This window comes from Diceros bicornis, chromosome 5, assembly GCF_020826845.1.
Source record: "Diceros bicornis minor isolate mBicDic1 chromosome 5, mDicBic1.mat.cur, whole genome shotgun sequence".
Classification (NCBI taxonomy): Eukaryota; Metazoa; Chordata; class Mammalia; order Perissodactyla; family Rhinocerotidae; genus Diceros; species Diceros bicornis.
The window spans coordinates 77,905,242-77,921,665 of NC_080744.1; the positions used below are offsets into that span (position 1 = coordinate 77,905,242).

Here is a 16,424-nt window from a genome sequence, read left to right on the forward strand (position 1 = left end):
ATGAGAATGAAATGCAATGTGTGATTCTGGGCCAGAAAACAAGTGTTTTGCTACAAAAGATGTTATTGGGACAATGGGTAAAACTTGAATAAGGCCTGTAAATTAGGCTTGTACGTGGATAGAATGAGAAAATAAATGTAAAACTTTAACATTTGGAGGATCTACTTGTATATAAGTATATGAGAATTCTTTGTACTATTTTTGCAACTTTTCTATGTGTCTGAAATTGTTTCAAAATTCAAAAAATTAAAAATGAGGTAGACAGCATTAAATCAAAGAAGGCCATTTACAGCGCATTACACAGATGTATGTGTGACTTATCCTGCAGTCTTCCACGGTTCATCCAAATGGCGTAGACCTCTGGGCAGCTTTCAGAGGGAGTGACCCACTCAGATTTTTCTGTGTCCATATGCACAGATTTTACAAAGTGCCATCATAGGGAACACACCATTTGGTAATCTTCATTTTTTTTAGATAACTTTTAATGTCTAAAAATTGTTCCACTGAAGTCAATAGGCCAAATTTTCTAGCAACAGCCCCCATTATTGTGTACTCAGATTGCTTTTGCAGCGGGTCTTTGAGAGGCAACAGTGAAGATATTCAAGCACCGTCAGAGCACGTGTCCTTTCTTCTGCGGCGCATTCTCACGGTGCTCTTGCTGGTCCAAGTGTGCGCAGTTGGACGGCCCCTGCTCCTTTTGGACATGTTTCTTTCTATGGAGGTTGTGCCCACTCACACAGTACGTAAGATTGTTTGCTCCACTGTCTTTGAATGCTAATGCATCTCGACAGTGTAATCTGCTTTTAGACCATAGAATAAGTATATTTGAAATAATTAAGCAATATTTTTTAAATTAGTAGGTCAGAATACTTACCAGTAAACCTCTCTAATGCTTTTTCTCTGGTTGTTTCTTTGGGTTTCTGACAAAAAAAGATGATTGGTTTCATTTTCATAATTTTTTTTTTACAATTACATAACATCCTTACAAACCAGTATGAACCACAATAATTCTACTTGTGTCTCACTCCACCACTAAAATGTGGGCAGCGCCCATGTCTTAGTGTACCCTCAGAAGCCAGCATGCTACAGAGCTAGGAAGGATTCCATACAGTTTTGTTGAATGGAAATAGCAGTGCACTCTTCAAGAAGGGAAAAGGAGGAAATGCTCAGAGGTGAAACAGAAGAATACGTTGAATGGTTGTTTGTCTTTATAATTTTCATTTATTTCTTCAACATGCTTTTACTGAGTAGCTTTTGCATTCCCTGAACTGTGCTAGCTTCTGGGGAGACAAAACAGCCAAGTTCTCAGAACTTAAATTCTCCGGAGGAAGCATTCACAGGATGGATGGGCAAGATGGATGGACGGATGGATGGATGGGTATTGTTATTGCAGATTATGACGGTGCTACAGAAGAAATAATTGGTCCTGCAATAAAATGATGGGGAGGGTAGTTTTGAGAGTGGAGTCAAAGAAGGCTTCTCAGCAGTGGTGAAATTGAAGCAGACACTTGAAGTGAAAGGAGGAGGGTGGGAAGCACTGTGGAAGCTCTTCCAAGCAAAGTCAATCACAAGTGCAAGAAAGGGTGAGGAAAGCACCTGGCATGTGTGGGGATGGACAGAAGGCTCCGCCCGAAGTGCTGTTCTAGGACAGCCAGGGTGCCAGGTGAGCCTGGAGAGGTGGGCCTGGCCAGGTGGTGCAGGACTGGTGAAGGCTTAGAAAGAAGTTTGGATTTTCTTCCAGTGCAGTGGGAAGCCCTTGATGAGTTTCAAGCAGGGAATGACGTGATATAATTTACATCTTTTAAAGATCTTTCTGGCTCTGTGAAGAAGGGATTGGAAGAAGGGGCAGACTGTGGTTTACTGATGTGAGTAAAAGCATTCAAACTGAGTGAAATGATCAATGGCATGCTAGCAGATGTCCAGCTACGTGCCAGGAAGGCTGTTTTTCACAAACGTGTAGACAGAAGTTGGATTGGAGAAGTCCTTCATGAGCTTACTTATTAGCTTTACGTAAGGGCTCGTTTATGGTCCATAGATTTTTATTGTGCATTCTTTTTATTGAAGTGTAACCTACCTACAGAAAAATACACATCAAAATGTACAGGCTTATGAGTTAAAAAATGCAAACATCCTTTTGTAATCATCACTCAGACCAAATAATAGAGCATTATCTGCAGCCATTCAGCTCCTTTGTGTTTTTCCCCATTCTACCTCCTTTTTCTTCTCTTCACTCTCTCCACTATCATGACCTCTAACCTATGGATTATTTTTGCCTGTTTTTAAACTTTGTGTGATGAATGGAATCAAATAGTATGTTTGTTGTGTGTACCATCAGGTCATTCATTCATGCTGTGCTGTTAATATACCATTTGTCCATGTGTAAATATACAGCAATTTATCTATTCTGCCTCTTAGCTCTATGAGTCATGCTGCCATGGAAATACTTTCCATATGTTTTGGTACACATGTGTGCATGTTGTGGTTGGATGTATACCACGTACTGAAATTGCTGGTCATAGGGTCTATATATGATCAGTGTTGACAGATACTGCCAAGTAGTTTCTCAAGGTTGTTGACCCAGGTGCACTCTCGCCAGCCCGGTAGGACGGCTCCAGTCGCTTCACATCTTCGCCAATACTTGGTATTTTCTGTTTTAGTAATTTCAGACATCTGGTAGGTACCTAATTGTGATTTTCATTTAATTTCACTTCTCTGATAATGAATGAGGTTGAGCAACTTTTCTTTGATTCTTGACCATTCAGGTGTCCTCTTGTGAAGTGCATGTTCAGATACTTTTCCATTTTTCTATTGGATTAACTATTTCTTACTAACTTCTTCTGTATAGATTCTGGATTCTAGCCCTTTCTTGATTCTTTGGATTTCAATGATCTTCTCTCTCTCTCTGTAGTTCCCCTTTTCACCCTCTTAATGATGTTTTCTAGTGAAAAGAAGTTCTTAATGTTAATGTGCCTATTTTATTAATTTTTTTAATAGTAGTTTGGGCATCCTGTTTCAGAAACCTTTGTCCATCCCAAATTCATGGAGGTGTTCCTCTACATTACTTTCTAGAGGCTTTATTGTTTTACCTTTCATATTCAGAAATACCATCAACTTGGAGTTGATTTATGTGTGTGCTGTGAGGTAGGCATCAGGATTCATTTGCCCACATGGCAATCCCATCGACTTGGCACATTTACTGTGGACACAAATCCTCTCTCAAATACTCTGCAAGGTCATTTTTGTCAAATATGTCATTCTTTGTAAGCCATGTGTAACAGGATTCGGTATTGAAGTTTTGACACAGGTATGGAAGTATATCAGATGCTGCATCCCAAAGTAAGGTGCCAGGCCAAAGTGCACAAGTTAGGAAGGAAATGAGCTAGAATCACTGCCTTGGTTTTTGGATTCCTCAGGTTGATGAGGGATCTAAAGGGAGGAATCAGGTGTGGGAGGAGAAGGGATTCTGTGATGAGAAATTTTTGAAAAGGCCGTTAGAATGCCAATATCAGCTCCCTCTGTCTAATGGCGGGAGGTGCCTGCCTCTCACCTGGGGCCCTTAGGCTGAGGATCAACAGGGTATTGAAGAGTACAGTGCCATCTCTCTGTTGGGATTGGAGTGGACTAGGGTCTGGACCTCATCTAGGCATCTAGAGAGTGAGGAAAGGGATCAAGTCACATTCCTCCAGGCTGTCAGAGAGGGGTATATGAGCCATGTTGAGCCCTGTCGTTGGGGCCACTTGGTGGGGCAGGGGGACTCCAGCTGCAAGAAACCAGGGGTATACATCAGATTCCTAAGAAGGCTGAAATTGCTGAGAGTGACCATTAAGGACAGGCATGCAGCCACCTAGGTCAAGGAAACTGCAAATATGTGACCCTGTGATAGGAATCTCAAGGAACCAATGGAAACACCCACAAGGGCAAGTGAGCCTTCAGCATCTGCCAGGCCTGGGGTCATAAGTTAGGGTGTGGAGTACCCTCGAGTAAAACTTCCCTACTCTGCCTCTAGGTAGCAGAAGATGACAGTCTTCACCCCTTTGTAGCAGGTAGGAGCCACCACAGGCCTAAAGGAGCTGGAGGGGAAGGCTTACCTGAAATAAAGATTGGAGACAGAGGTGTTGATTAACCCCGTGGACATAATACATTCCGTTTATGATTTTTTGCAGACTGTGTGTAAATCAGGGGACACGCCAGATTCTCATCCAGTGGAAGGAATGACCCTTCTGAATTACCCCACTGAATATATTTTAAGGAGGTCAGAGGGAGACAAAAATTAAGTTGCGTTTTGACTATATCCCCTAACTTGTGCTTATTCAGTTTCCCTGAGTCTTTTCCTAGACAGATAACTCCCTACTCAGCGCTGCCCTAGGCAGAGATGCCTGATTGCTCAGGGCCTGTCACCCCTGTGTGGAGTGCCCCAGGAGGGCCTTCGGGGCAAGACCCTGCCTTGTGCCTTGGAGCATAGCTGTGCTTTTTCGCTGCACTATTGGAGGTGCTCAAGCAATCCCTGCTGAGGAAATGGAGAGAGAAACACAATACCAACTGCTGAAAGAGGGAGAGGGAATCCCCTTTCTGGCCACTCTCCTGGTATGTGGCCTCCCAGCCACTCAGTGTTTACCCACAGGGAGAGCCTTAAAGGATGCAAGTGATGTGACTGAGGTGACAGAAACAAAATGCGTTACTTCTCCCTTATTTCCATTTATTTCAAGTGTGCATTATTCTTCTATGTTCTTTGAACCTCAGCGCAAACCATGGAATTGGCTCTCAACCTTAAAACCAGTGATGTTTTGTGACTTTGCTAGGAAGAAAAATATCTTGCTCTAAGAGGCGTTACAGAAGTAAAGCCTTTCACATTCTTCAGTTTGTATTTTTCCATTTTTCAAGACTCCGTGGGTATTACAGATATCATCATGCAATTTAGAATTTATTCCTTCTGCAGACTCAGGTGGCTTCAAGGTGTCTTCAAGGTGATTTTTAGCAAGTGAAGTTTGCAGAATTATGGAGAGTCGTGACAAGAAGTAAAGTAAGGCAAGAAAGAGGGAGAGAAAAAGGAAGGAAAACAATTTTGATTAGAGGCTTTAGGACCAGATGATGTGGTTTAAAGCTCAGGGAAGAAAGTGAGATGCTCAGATGCAGCATGCTGTAGCAAGAGGTGCTGCACTGCTTGCCATGTGGAGCGAGCAGGCTCCCGGGAGACAGGCTGAAGCAGGGAGTGTAGACAAAGTCATGACATCACCCTGGTCTACACCCTGAAGGAGTGACTGAGGGCCTGCAGGCCACTTTACATCCCCTTTAAGTCAAGGGCCTGCTGGATTTCAGCCTTTTTCGTCACTCGCAACTTTTTATGATGGAATGTTTTCCATTACTGGTTTGGGAAATCAAGCTTTCATTAGCTCAGGAACTAGCCAGTTAACAACATTTGTCATAAGGCTCATTTTCTCACTGCTCATTGTCATTATTTCTTGCCCATATCAGTCAACATTCCCGCCATGTGTGTGATGTCATCTGAACCACAAACAGAATGGAAAGTGTCCCTAAACTCTGACCTAGACTTAGTATAATTCCACATTGCTGCCAGTGCTGAGTGCCCTCGTCCTGTGTACCGGACAGGATTTGCCCCTGCAGGACTTCGTTCCCTAGGATGGGCTGCTGACTTTCTTTGCGTACTCTGGAAACCAGCCTGGGGAGTTGGCTCAATTTCTTTGTCAATATTCCAAAGGATCCCCTTTAACTCAAGATTTGATGAAGCAACCAAACAAGTCTGGTTGAGAGGATTGATACCATATTATAGTAAGGGAGGCTGCATATGTGAAATTTAACATATATAGTCATCATATGGTCGTATCGTCATATCATATAAACATATAACATAGTCATATAACATATAGTCGTAATCTCAAGGGTAAGTTGCTTTAAAATATAGTGTACTCATAGAAAATTTGAGGCATAGTGAGGCCAACAGATCAGGAGATGACTGCCATTGAAAAAGTAGTTTGTTACTCACAGTTCCCAAGAGGAGGGGGCACGCAATGCCACAGGGGACCACATGGGGAAGCGCCATACTGGGTTGGTCAGAGGGAGCAAGGGGGAAACATGGGCAAGGGCCTTTACTGTGGTTTCTGAAGGAATGGGTAAGGCAGGGTAGGCAGGCTTAGGATGGGCTAGTTTGCATAATTTCAGCAGGGGCCTCTGGGGTTTAGGGGCTGTCCCTAGTTGTCAGGTGTCTGTCTGATCCTGGGTTGATTAGGGCAGGTGGAGAGTGACCTGGAGTGTGAGTGCCCAGCAGAGGAGGTGGTTGGGGATATGGGCTGTGGAGCGGTCGATTTGCATTTGAAAGGCACACTTGAGGGTGACTTCCTTACTATCTCTAGGAATTGGCTAACTCTGGGAGGGGCTGTTCCCCCAGGATCAACAAAGCATCAAATATAGAAAATAAAAGACATGGTTAATACACAGGTACAAAGCCTGGGCAGTGCCAGCTCATTTTGGGGTATGTAGGAGGAAGTGCAGAGCTGATGAGGCCTGTGGTCCCATGCTCACTATGACCCCTCCTTCTCAAGGCAGATGGGTTTCCAGAGGCACCCTGCCTGAGGGGCACCTCTGGCCCTGCTCACCAGACTCCTCTGAAGGGGGCTGTTGCTTACCCCCTGGCCCTCTTCTGTATTTCACACCTCTCCAGAGGGGCTCCTGGCGGTTTTAACTCTTTCTCTCTCATTTACCTGTGTTAGGATTTTGTTAAATTAACATTTGTTAAGTAGAGCCCAGGGGTGCCAGATGGTGAGTCACTTTCAACAAAAGACCACAAGAGAAGTTTATTACTCACAGGTTCTGGAGGAAGTACATAGCATGCCTCGAGGGGCCACACGGGGAGGTGAAGGCAGGGTACAGGCAGACAGAGAGAGAGGCAAGACCTGGGGCTCATGCCTTCATTAGGGTCTGTTGGTGGAGTGCTTCAGTCTTCCTGGGCTCAGGCCAGATTCGAATTCTAAACAAAAGAGAGGGATTGTGGTAAACGCCACAGGGATCTTATCTAAGGGTCCTACAAGGGCAAGACTCTGGGAGGTAGAGGAGACTGTATCACAGGGGCTGTTGGAAAAGTCATATCAGGAACTCACATTCACTTGTGACTCTCTGGGCTGTTATCCAGGGCATGTGCTTGCAGGAGGGGGCTAGTGTCAGTTTAAGGCCTCTGCAGGCCACCTGGCCATACAGAATGGATGCCGAGGCAGCGATAGCATGCTGTAGCTGATCTAAACTCTCAACAACCTCCCAACACGGGTGAGCAAGGACACCCCCATCCTTGTTCCCCCGTGCTTGGCACAGCACTGCTATAAACACTCACTTAATACACATTGTGGAATCCGTGACTTAAGCACTTGGGACCATCAAAGACATCCTGTTCGCTCCACGCAGCAGTCCTGGAGGGCAGATACCGTACTGCAGAGAAGTCTCCATCTCAGCCCAAATTGGCGCGTGTTCAAATCTAAGTGCTTAAAGCAGGGAGGGCTGGCTTTTTTCTGTGCCTATTCGTTATGCCCTGGTGCAGGTGATGCTGAAGGTTAGTCAGAATCCCTTCCCCACTCTCCATGAAGTTTCACGGTCTTTCCCTGTTTGGCAGTTGCTGAGGAAGGCCCAGTGTACAACACCTCGACCTTGGTCCCTTGTTGGTGTCCTTCTCTTCTGGACACCTGCAAACCTCCCCTGGCTGCAGGGCCTAGGGTCTTGCCGTTTAATCATTCCATGCCCCATTTACATACTGGCCACAGTGGCAGTGACACTGATAAACATAAAAGTGTTTCCTTACGTATATCCTCTTTAGGGCTTTTGCCCATGTTCTAATGGAATTGTTTGTCTTATGCGAGTTCTTTATATATTCTAAATGAGTCTTTTGTCAGGGATGTGGTTTGCAGATATTTTCTCCAGTCTGAAGCTTGTCGTTTCACCTTCTTAACAGGGTCTCTCACAGAGTGAAAGGTTTTAATTTTAATTAAGTCCAATTTATCAATTTTGCTTTTGATGTCACCAAGCTCATTGTCCCAAAGATTTTCTCCTATCTTTACTTCTAAATGTTTTATAAATGTGTGTTTTACACATAAATCTATGATCCATTTTAACTTAATTTTTGTATAAAATGTGAAGTTGAGGTTTTTTGTTTGTTTTGTTTTGGGTCTTTGGCAGGGTTTGTTTTGTGTCTTTTTGCTGACGGCTATCTCATTTGCAAATGTATATCCATTTATTGAAGACTACCTATTGAGTTACCTTTCCACCTTTATCAAAAATCAGTTGGAGGCCAGCCCCGGTGGCCTAGTGGTTAAGTTCAGCACGCTCCACTTCAATGGCCTGGGTTCGGTTCCTGGATGCAGACTCACACCACTCGTCAGAGGTCATGCTGTGGCCGCGGCTCACATACAAAATAGAGGATGATTGGTAACAGATGTTAGCTCAGGGTAAATCTTCCTCAGCAAAAAAGAGGAGGAAAGGCAACAGATCTGAGCTCAGGGCAAATCTTCCTCAGCAAAAAAAAAAAAAAAAAATCAGTTGGCCAGTACTTGCTTCAGCAGGGCATAGAATAAAATTGGAGTGATACAGAGAAAGTCACTATGGGCCCTGTGCAAGGATGACATGAAAATTTGTGAAAGATTCCATATTTTTTAAATGTCACTGAATTGTCTACCTAAAAATATTTAAAATGGCCAATTTTTTGTTAAAAATATTTTACCATAATTTAAAAAACTTAATAGTGTAATATTACAATGACCATTGAATTATATGCTTTAAATGGGATAATTGTATGGTGTGTGAATTATATCTCAATAAAGCTGTTAAAAAATGCAGCCAAAGCAAAAAAAGACGAATTGGCTGCACTTTTCTGGGTCTCTTTCTAGGTTCTCTATTCAGGACCATTCGTCTATGTAGCCATATAATAAGCTGTGGCTATATAATGAGTCTTAAATTCAGATAGAGTGATTAATCCCACATTATTTGTATTTTTCAAAATTGTTTTAGCTCTTCTCTTTCCTTTGTCTTTCCATATCAATTATATAATACACCTCTCTATATCTACAAAAAATCTTGCTGGAGTTTTGATAGGAATTGCATTGAACCTATAGATCATTTGGGGAGACATTTTTACTGTACTATTTGAGTCTCCCAGTCCATGAACATAGTATGTCTTGCCATTTATTTAGATCTTCCTTTATTTCAGTATTTTATACCTTAAGCATACAAGTCCTGTACGTGTTTTGTTAGAGTTATACCTAAGTATTTCATCTGTTTACTGAGTGATTCTGAATGGTTTCCTTTTCTTTTTCTTTTTTTTCGTTTGAGGAAGATTCACCCTGAGCTAACGTCTGTTGCCAATATTCTTCTATTTTTTTTGCTTGAGGAAGATTTACCTTGAGCTAACATCTGTGCCAGTCTTCCTCTATTTTGTACGTGGGTTGCCGCCACAGCATGGCTGCTGACAAGTGGTGTTAAGTCCAAGCCCGGGAACTGAACCCCAGGCCACTGAAGCAGAGCACACTGAACTTAACCACTAAGCCACAGGGCCAGCCCTTGGTGTTGTATTTTTAATTTCAGTGTCTGTGTGTTCATTGCTAGTGTATAGGAATACAGTTTATTTTTGTACATTGATCTTATATCCTGTGAACTTGCTGAACTCACCTATTCGAGGAATCTTTTGTAGATTCTTTGGGGAATTTCCTTGTAAACTATCATGTCATCTGCAAATAGGGACAGTTTGTTTCTTCCTTTCTAATCTGTATGCCTTTGTTTCCTTTTCTTGCCTTATCTCCGTGGATCGGACTTCTGGTACTATATTGAATAAAGTGATGAGAGCAAACATGCTTTCCTTGTCCCTATTCATAGTTGGGAAGCATTCAGTCTTTCACCATCAATGTTAGCTGTGGTATCTTTGTAGAATTCTGTATCAAGGTGAAGAATTCCCCTGGATTCGTAGTGTTCTGAAGGTTTTATCGTGAATGATATGATTGTATGATTTGTCTTCTTTAGCTTATTAACATGGTGGATTACATTGATAAATTTTGAATATTGAGCCATCCTGTATCCCTGGAATAAATCCTACAACCAAGTAGGATTTATAATATATGTATTTATGTATGTTTGTGAAATTTTTATATATACATGTACAACTTTACATGTATATACACGTTATTTTTACGCCATGACCAAGTAGGGTTTATATTATTTATTATATTTATATATTACTGTGTATAAATAATATTTGTGTTTATATTCATGAGGGATATTAATTACTTTTTTATATACTGTATTTCTTAGATTTTTGGTATTAAGGTAATACTGGCTTCATAAAATTAGTTGAAAAGTGTTTTCTGGAAGAGATTTTTTTGGAAGAAATTTTGTAGAATTGGTGTTAATTTTCCTTTAAACATGTGGTACTGTTCTTTAGAATTCTTCAGAAACAAGGTGATCCTGGAGAATATTCTTTTGGGAAATTTGAAATTACAAATTAAATTTCTTTAATACCTATAGGGATATTCAAATTATCTATTTCATACTGAGTGAGTCGTGATCGTTTGTGCTTTTCAAGGAATTGTTCCATTCACCTAAGTGACCAAGTTTATGTGTATAGAGTTGTTTATAATATTCTCTTATTATGCTTTTGGTATCTGAAAACCTGTAGCAATATCCCATTTCATTCTTGTTATAGATAATTTGTGTCTTCTCTTTTTTTCTTTGTCAGTCTTGCTAGAGGTTTGTCCATTTTATTGATGTTTTCAAAGAACCAGCTTTTGTTTCATTGATTTTTCTCTATTGTTTTGCTGCTTTCAATTTCATTATTTCTGCTCTTATCTTTATTATTTTCTTCCTTTTGCTGGCTGTGGGTTTATTTTGCTAGTTTCATAAAGCAGAAGTTTAGATTATTGATTGGAGACTTTTTCTTTCTGATGTAAGCATTTTGTGCTGTAAATTTCCTTCTCAGCAGTGCTCTAGCTGTGTCTTACGAATTTTGGTTTGTTGTATTTTTATCTTCTTTTGATTCAGTATATATTTTTTTATTTCTCTGGAGACTTCCTCTTTGACTCATCGATTATTTAGAAGTATGTTGTTCAGTTTCCAAGTGTTTGGAAATTTTCCTTCTATCTTTTTATTATTGACTTCCAGTTTTGATTCCATTGTGGTCAGAGAACACGTTCTGTATGAGTTCAGTTATTTGATTTCTTTAATGGTTTCTCTAAGTATTACATTATATACATATAACTTACCACAGTCTGCTGGTGTTGATATTTTACCAGTTTGAATGAAATATAGATACTTCACCTTCCTTTAACTCCCTTTACCCTCTCCTATTTATACTTAACTTGAATATTTCCTCTTTATAGTACTTTGAGAAGTACATCAGGCAATGTTATATTTTTTACTTAAACCATCAAACATAATTTAGAAAAGGAGAAGGAAAATTTCTTGTATTACCCCAAATTTTACCCTTTTCACTATTTTTTCTTCCTTCTTGTTGTTCCAAATTTCCTTTTTTTTTTTTTTTGTGAGGAGATCAGCCCTGAGCTAACATCCGCCAATCCTCCTCTTTTTTTGCTGAGGAAGACGGCCCTGGGCTAACATCCGTGCCCATCTTCCTCCACTTTATATGGGACGCCGCCACAGCATGGCCTACCAAGCAGTGCGTCGGTGCGCGCCCAGGATCCGAACCAGCGAACCCCGGGCCGCCGCAGCGGAGCGCGCGCACTTAACCGCTTGCGCCACCGGGCCGGCCCCTCCAAATTTCCTTTTTTTTTATCATTTCCTTTCCATTTTAAGAATTTCCTTAGCCATTCTTTTAGGGTAGGTCTGCTAGTGACAAATTCTCTTAGGTTTCCTTCATCTGAGAATGTCCTAATTTTCCCTTCATTCCTGACGGGTATATTTGCTGGATATAGAACTCTGGGTTGACAGTTCTTTTCTTTCAGCACTTGCAAAATGTTATTCTACTTTCTTCTGGTCTTAATGGTCCCAGATGAGAAATCCATTGTTACTTGAATTGTTTTTCCTCTATAGGTAAGATGTCATTTCTCTTACTCTGCTTTCAAGGTTTTTTCGTCTTTAGTTTTCAGGAGTTTGATTATTTTGTGTTTGGCATAGATTTCTTGAATTTATAATGTTTCAGGTTCATTCAGCTTCTTGAATCTTCAGGTTTAAAATTCGGCAGGTTTAAAATTCCTGCCAGAGAATTCGAACATCTGTGTTATGTAGGTGTTGGCATCTATTGATTGTCTTTTCTCATTCAAGTTGAGATATTCTTTGTTCTTTGTATAATGAGTGATTTTCAGTTGTGCCCTGGATAATATATTATGAAATTCTGAATCCTATTTAAAATTTCTTTTTTAGCTGGCAGAAACTCCTCCTTGGACACCAGGCTGGCAGAGGAAGGAGGGCGCTGCCTTGTTACTGCCAGGTGGGAGTGGAAGACAAGGTTCCCAACTCTACCCCAGTGTCCGCCCTGGGGAGAGAGAGAGGGACGCCTTGTAACTGCTGAGCTGGGGTGGAAGTTCAGGCTTCCCATTAGGCCTCAGCTGACACTACCCTGACTGGGAGGAGGAGGGAGTCCCTCATTACTGTTCCCCAGTTGGTCTCCATGGACACTACTTAGCTGGGCAAGGGAAGGATGCTTTGTTACTGCTCGATGGGAATGGAATTCTAGCCTCCCCATATAGCCACTGCTGACAATGTAGGTGAAGAGGGTCTTCCTACCAGGATCAAGGATGACAGTCCTACCTCCCTTCTCAGCTTGCTCTGATACTACCATTGCGAGGACAAATGGATGCCTCATTTCAGCCCAACAAGAGTAGAAGTCTAGGCTCCCTACTCAGCCTTTCTGACAGGGGTGGGTAGAGTCACAGTTTTCTCCATATTATTTGGCTAGGGTAGTGTGGTCATTGTCCAAAAGTCTTCCAACTTGCTAGGCTGCCTCTTTACCTGTCCTTTGGCCAGAGAGAGCAGGTATTTTTTTGATTGCGTCCTTTGGCATATCCAGGCAGCTGGCCTGTCTAGCACCCAATCCAGAACATATGAGGCATAAAGGAAACCAGGGACCTCACCACTGGGTTGTTCTTCAGATCCTGAGGTCCTTAGCAAGTCTACCTTTTACTATCCACCTTTCAAAGTTTTCCTAGGTTTAAAATTTCTTTTTTTTTAGTTTTGCTTTTTGTTTTTTTCTTTGTTTTAGTATATAATGTCCAGAGTTTTAAACTGTTCTTAGTGCTACAAACAGGGAAAAGAGTGTCTACTTGATCTTGCCCTGGAACTGGAACCTCACCTTTTTAAATTATTTTATCCCATCCTTACAGGCTGGGTGTGCTTGTGGGCAGCCATATTGCTCTAATCAATACTCTGTGTTTTTCTGACACTGAACACTTCACTTGCTGACCAATACTTTGCAGCAAGTATAATGATCCAATGTCTTCATCTGAGATCCTCTTTCATTTTCATGCTTTCTCATTTTAAACCCTCTTTCCCCATGTTGATTAGATCCAATAAGTAAACAAAGAATTTGACTTGGATAACTACACATTCCTCATTTTTGTGTTTCTCTTATTCAATTGTTTATAAGGCCTTAACCAGGACAGCCCACTGTTACAGAGTCAGGGGCGGCTGGCTCTACAGCCCCAGAAACAAACACAGTGAATTTCTACTGTGTTACCTCCAGGAACAGCTGAGCATCTCAGGTCCCAAACCACAAACTTGGGCAAGCCCTCCTTTCTTTCTTACTGCTCAGTTGTTAGCCTTGTCTTCAAATTTCTCCCTCCAGTTCCTGCCTCCCCACAGCAGGTTTTGCTGTCACCTCTATGCACTTCCGTGCAGTGCTGGAGGCCATTCCATGGACACCATGGACAATGGAAGGGGGGCAGTGCTGCCTCCTGCTGTACTAGGAATCGAGTTCTCTGAGAACCAGACCCCATTTTTCAGGCATGTATTCCCATGGCAGTAGAGCTTAATAATTCAAGCCCTGGTAGCTCATTTGCAGGCACTAGTCTTTCAACACATGTCCCTGGGGCACATGTGCGGGTGTGGATTTAGGTTCGTGGTCATTCAGCTGGTTTGATTATAGCCTTACTGGAAAAAAAAATAAAAACAAACAATAAAAAACCTTTTTGTGATGAATTGCAAAAGGATTTAAATGCCTTTTTTTGTTTATTTTAATATCTATGTTCTTCCAATTACAAAAGTGATATGTGACTATTAGGGAAAATTCAGAAAGCACATGAAAGAACAAAGATGAAAAGAACAATTATGTATAATCCTGTCACTCAAAACTTATGACTGATAATATTTTTTTCCTTGTTTTTATTAAAAAATCAATACATACTCATGTGTCAATGCATTCTCTCTCTTTGTATCTCTGCTCCCCCTCTCTCTCTCAGTCTACCCCTCTGTCCCCTGCCTTCTCCCTTCTCCCCTGCCTCTCTCTCTTTCTCCATCTTCCCCTTCCCTTCCCTCTCCCTCTCATGAATGTCTTTCTGCATTACCCCCTTATACTGCTGCATTTCGCTTAGATTCTGATGGGTCTCCTCCTCCAATCTCAAAGAGGATCAGAGTGTAATTCATTCCACTACTATTTTTATGTCCTCCTTCAACTTCCCTGACATTCTTCTCTACCTGGTCCTTTGGCCCAGAAAGAGCACAGGACACTATTATCTCTCATTCCTCCTTCCCCAACTTTCTCTCTGCCAGAGTCACTGGAAATGATGGGCTTTCCATCTCTTAATCACAAAGTCTTGAGGTCTCTCCCTTGCAGGAAGTAAAAATTCTCTGATCTAGTCACTGATCTAGGTCTTCTTCAAAGGGCCTTGAAAAGCTCCACTACTAGAATTCAGAAAATTGCTTAATTGCTTTCTCTATCTCCACTAAGCCTCAATTTCAAGACTATAATCTCACTAAGGAGGTTAAGAAAAGCCAGCATTGAGACTCAGAGCTGATGAGTGACCTCTTTGATTCTGAGTATAAGGCAGCCTTAAAACGGAAAGCTGCAAAGGAAACATGATTTAAGGAAGAAAGATGTAAACGTTCAAAATGGCATGCTCATTACAATATAGTGTGGCTGCATCAAAATTTATCTCACCACTCCCCTCCCGTATGGATGATGTTCAGACTTTTGCTATCGCAAATAATGCAAGGTCGGGCAGGGAGGCTATTGTATATACATTTTTCTATACTAGAACATTTAACTTTTGTAGGATAAAATCTTAAAAGTGTGATTCAAAGGGCATGTGCATTTTAGTGTTTAGTATATGCTGGCACATCCTTTCTCAGTTCACACTCCCACCAGTAATGTGTGAGGTGCACGTCTTCACCATCACTGGATGTTAGAGATTCTTTTTGAGTTTTGAAAATCTTATCAAATTAAAAAGTGTTGTTTTTGTTTTTTCTTTTTTTTAATTTTTCCTTTGCATTTCCTTGACTGCTTTTGAAGTGTGGTAGGTGGTGCATTCTTTCTTACCTGTATCAGCTGTCCCCAAAACCTCCTTTACAAGAACATCTTTTACTCATTGTCCCCTGTGACTGTGGTTCTTTATCAACTGTGTAAGCTCTTTGTATATTAGGAAGTCTAATTTTTGGTCAGATGTGTTGGAAATAATTTCACCCAATCTCTTCTTAACTTTGTATATATTGTATTCATATTTTACCATAGGAATGCATACCAAAAGCAAGAAGTTTAAGAGGTATGAATTTTTAATAAAGGACTTAAAAATCTAAATAATGGAGAGATATACTATGCTCATGGGTGGGGAAACTAAATTTGAAGACATCAATCCTTTGGAAGTTAATATAGTCATACATTGCTTAACAACGGAAACGCATTCTGAGAAATGCGTCGTTAGGAGACTTCATCATTGTGCAAACATCGTAGAGTGTACTTACACAAACCTGGATGGTATAGCCTCCTACACACCTAGGCTATATGGTACTAATCTTATGGGACCACTGTCATATCTGCGGTCCATCATTGACCAAAACATCGTTATGCAGTGCATGACTGTGTATAAATGAAATAGACAGTTTTAATCAGTACCCTAGGTTTTTGTTTTAGCTGAACCCAAACTCTCAAATATCACCAAGAAACGCTTGATAAAGAATATAAGAGGGGACTTGTGACATATGCTGAAAGCATCACTTATCTATTCTAGTGCATTGGCACCAAAATGAAAAGAATAAAAATCACTGAAAGAGAGTAGAGATTTTACAAACAGATTGAAGCATAGATGTATTTTAACTCAGTGGGAAAAAATGGCATATTTAATGAATGAATATCTTGTCCTAATCAATAATGGTGGAAGAAAATAGAATTGGATGCCATCAATATGCCATGTAGATCAGTAAATTCCAGATGGATTTTAAATCTAAATGTAAGGTAAAATGTCAGATTATACAAATATTAGGAGAAAGTTCGGAAG

At 41.1% G+C, this 16,424-nt stretch overlaps 1 non-coding gene across 1 annotated transcript; it reads left to right on the top strand.

The window, feature by feature from the left end:
* Nucleotides 1–8,542: 8,542 nt before the first annotated feature.
* On the top strand, nucleotides 8,543–8,649 carry LOC131406704 (U6 spliceosomal RNA). The gene has a single exon (XR_009220328.1). It is a non-coding gene; the product is annotated as a U6 spliceosomal RNA (small nuclear RNA).
* Nucleotides 8,650–16,424: the final 7,775 nt, after the last annotated feature.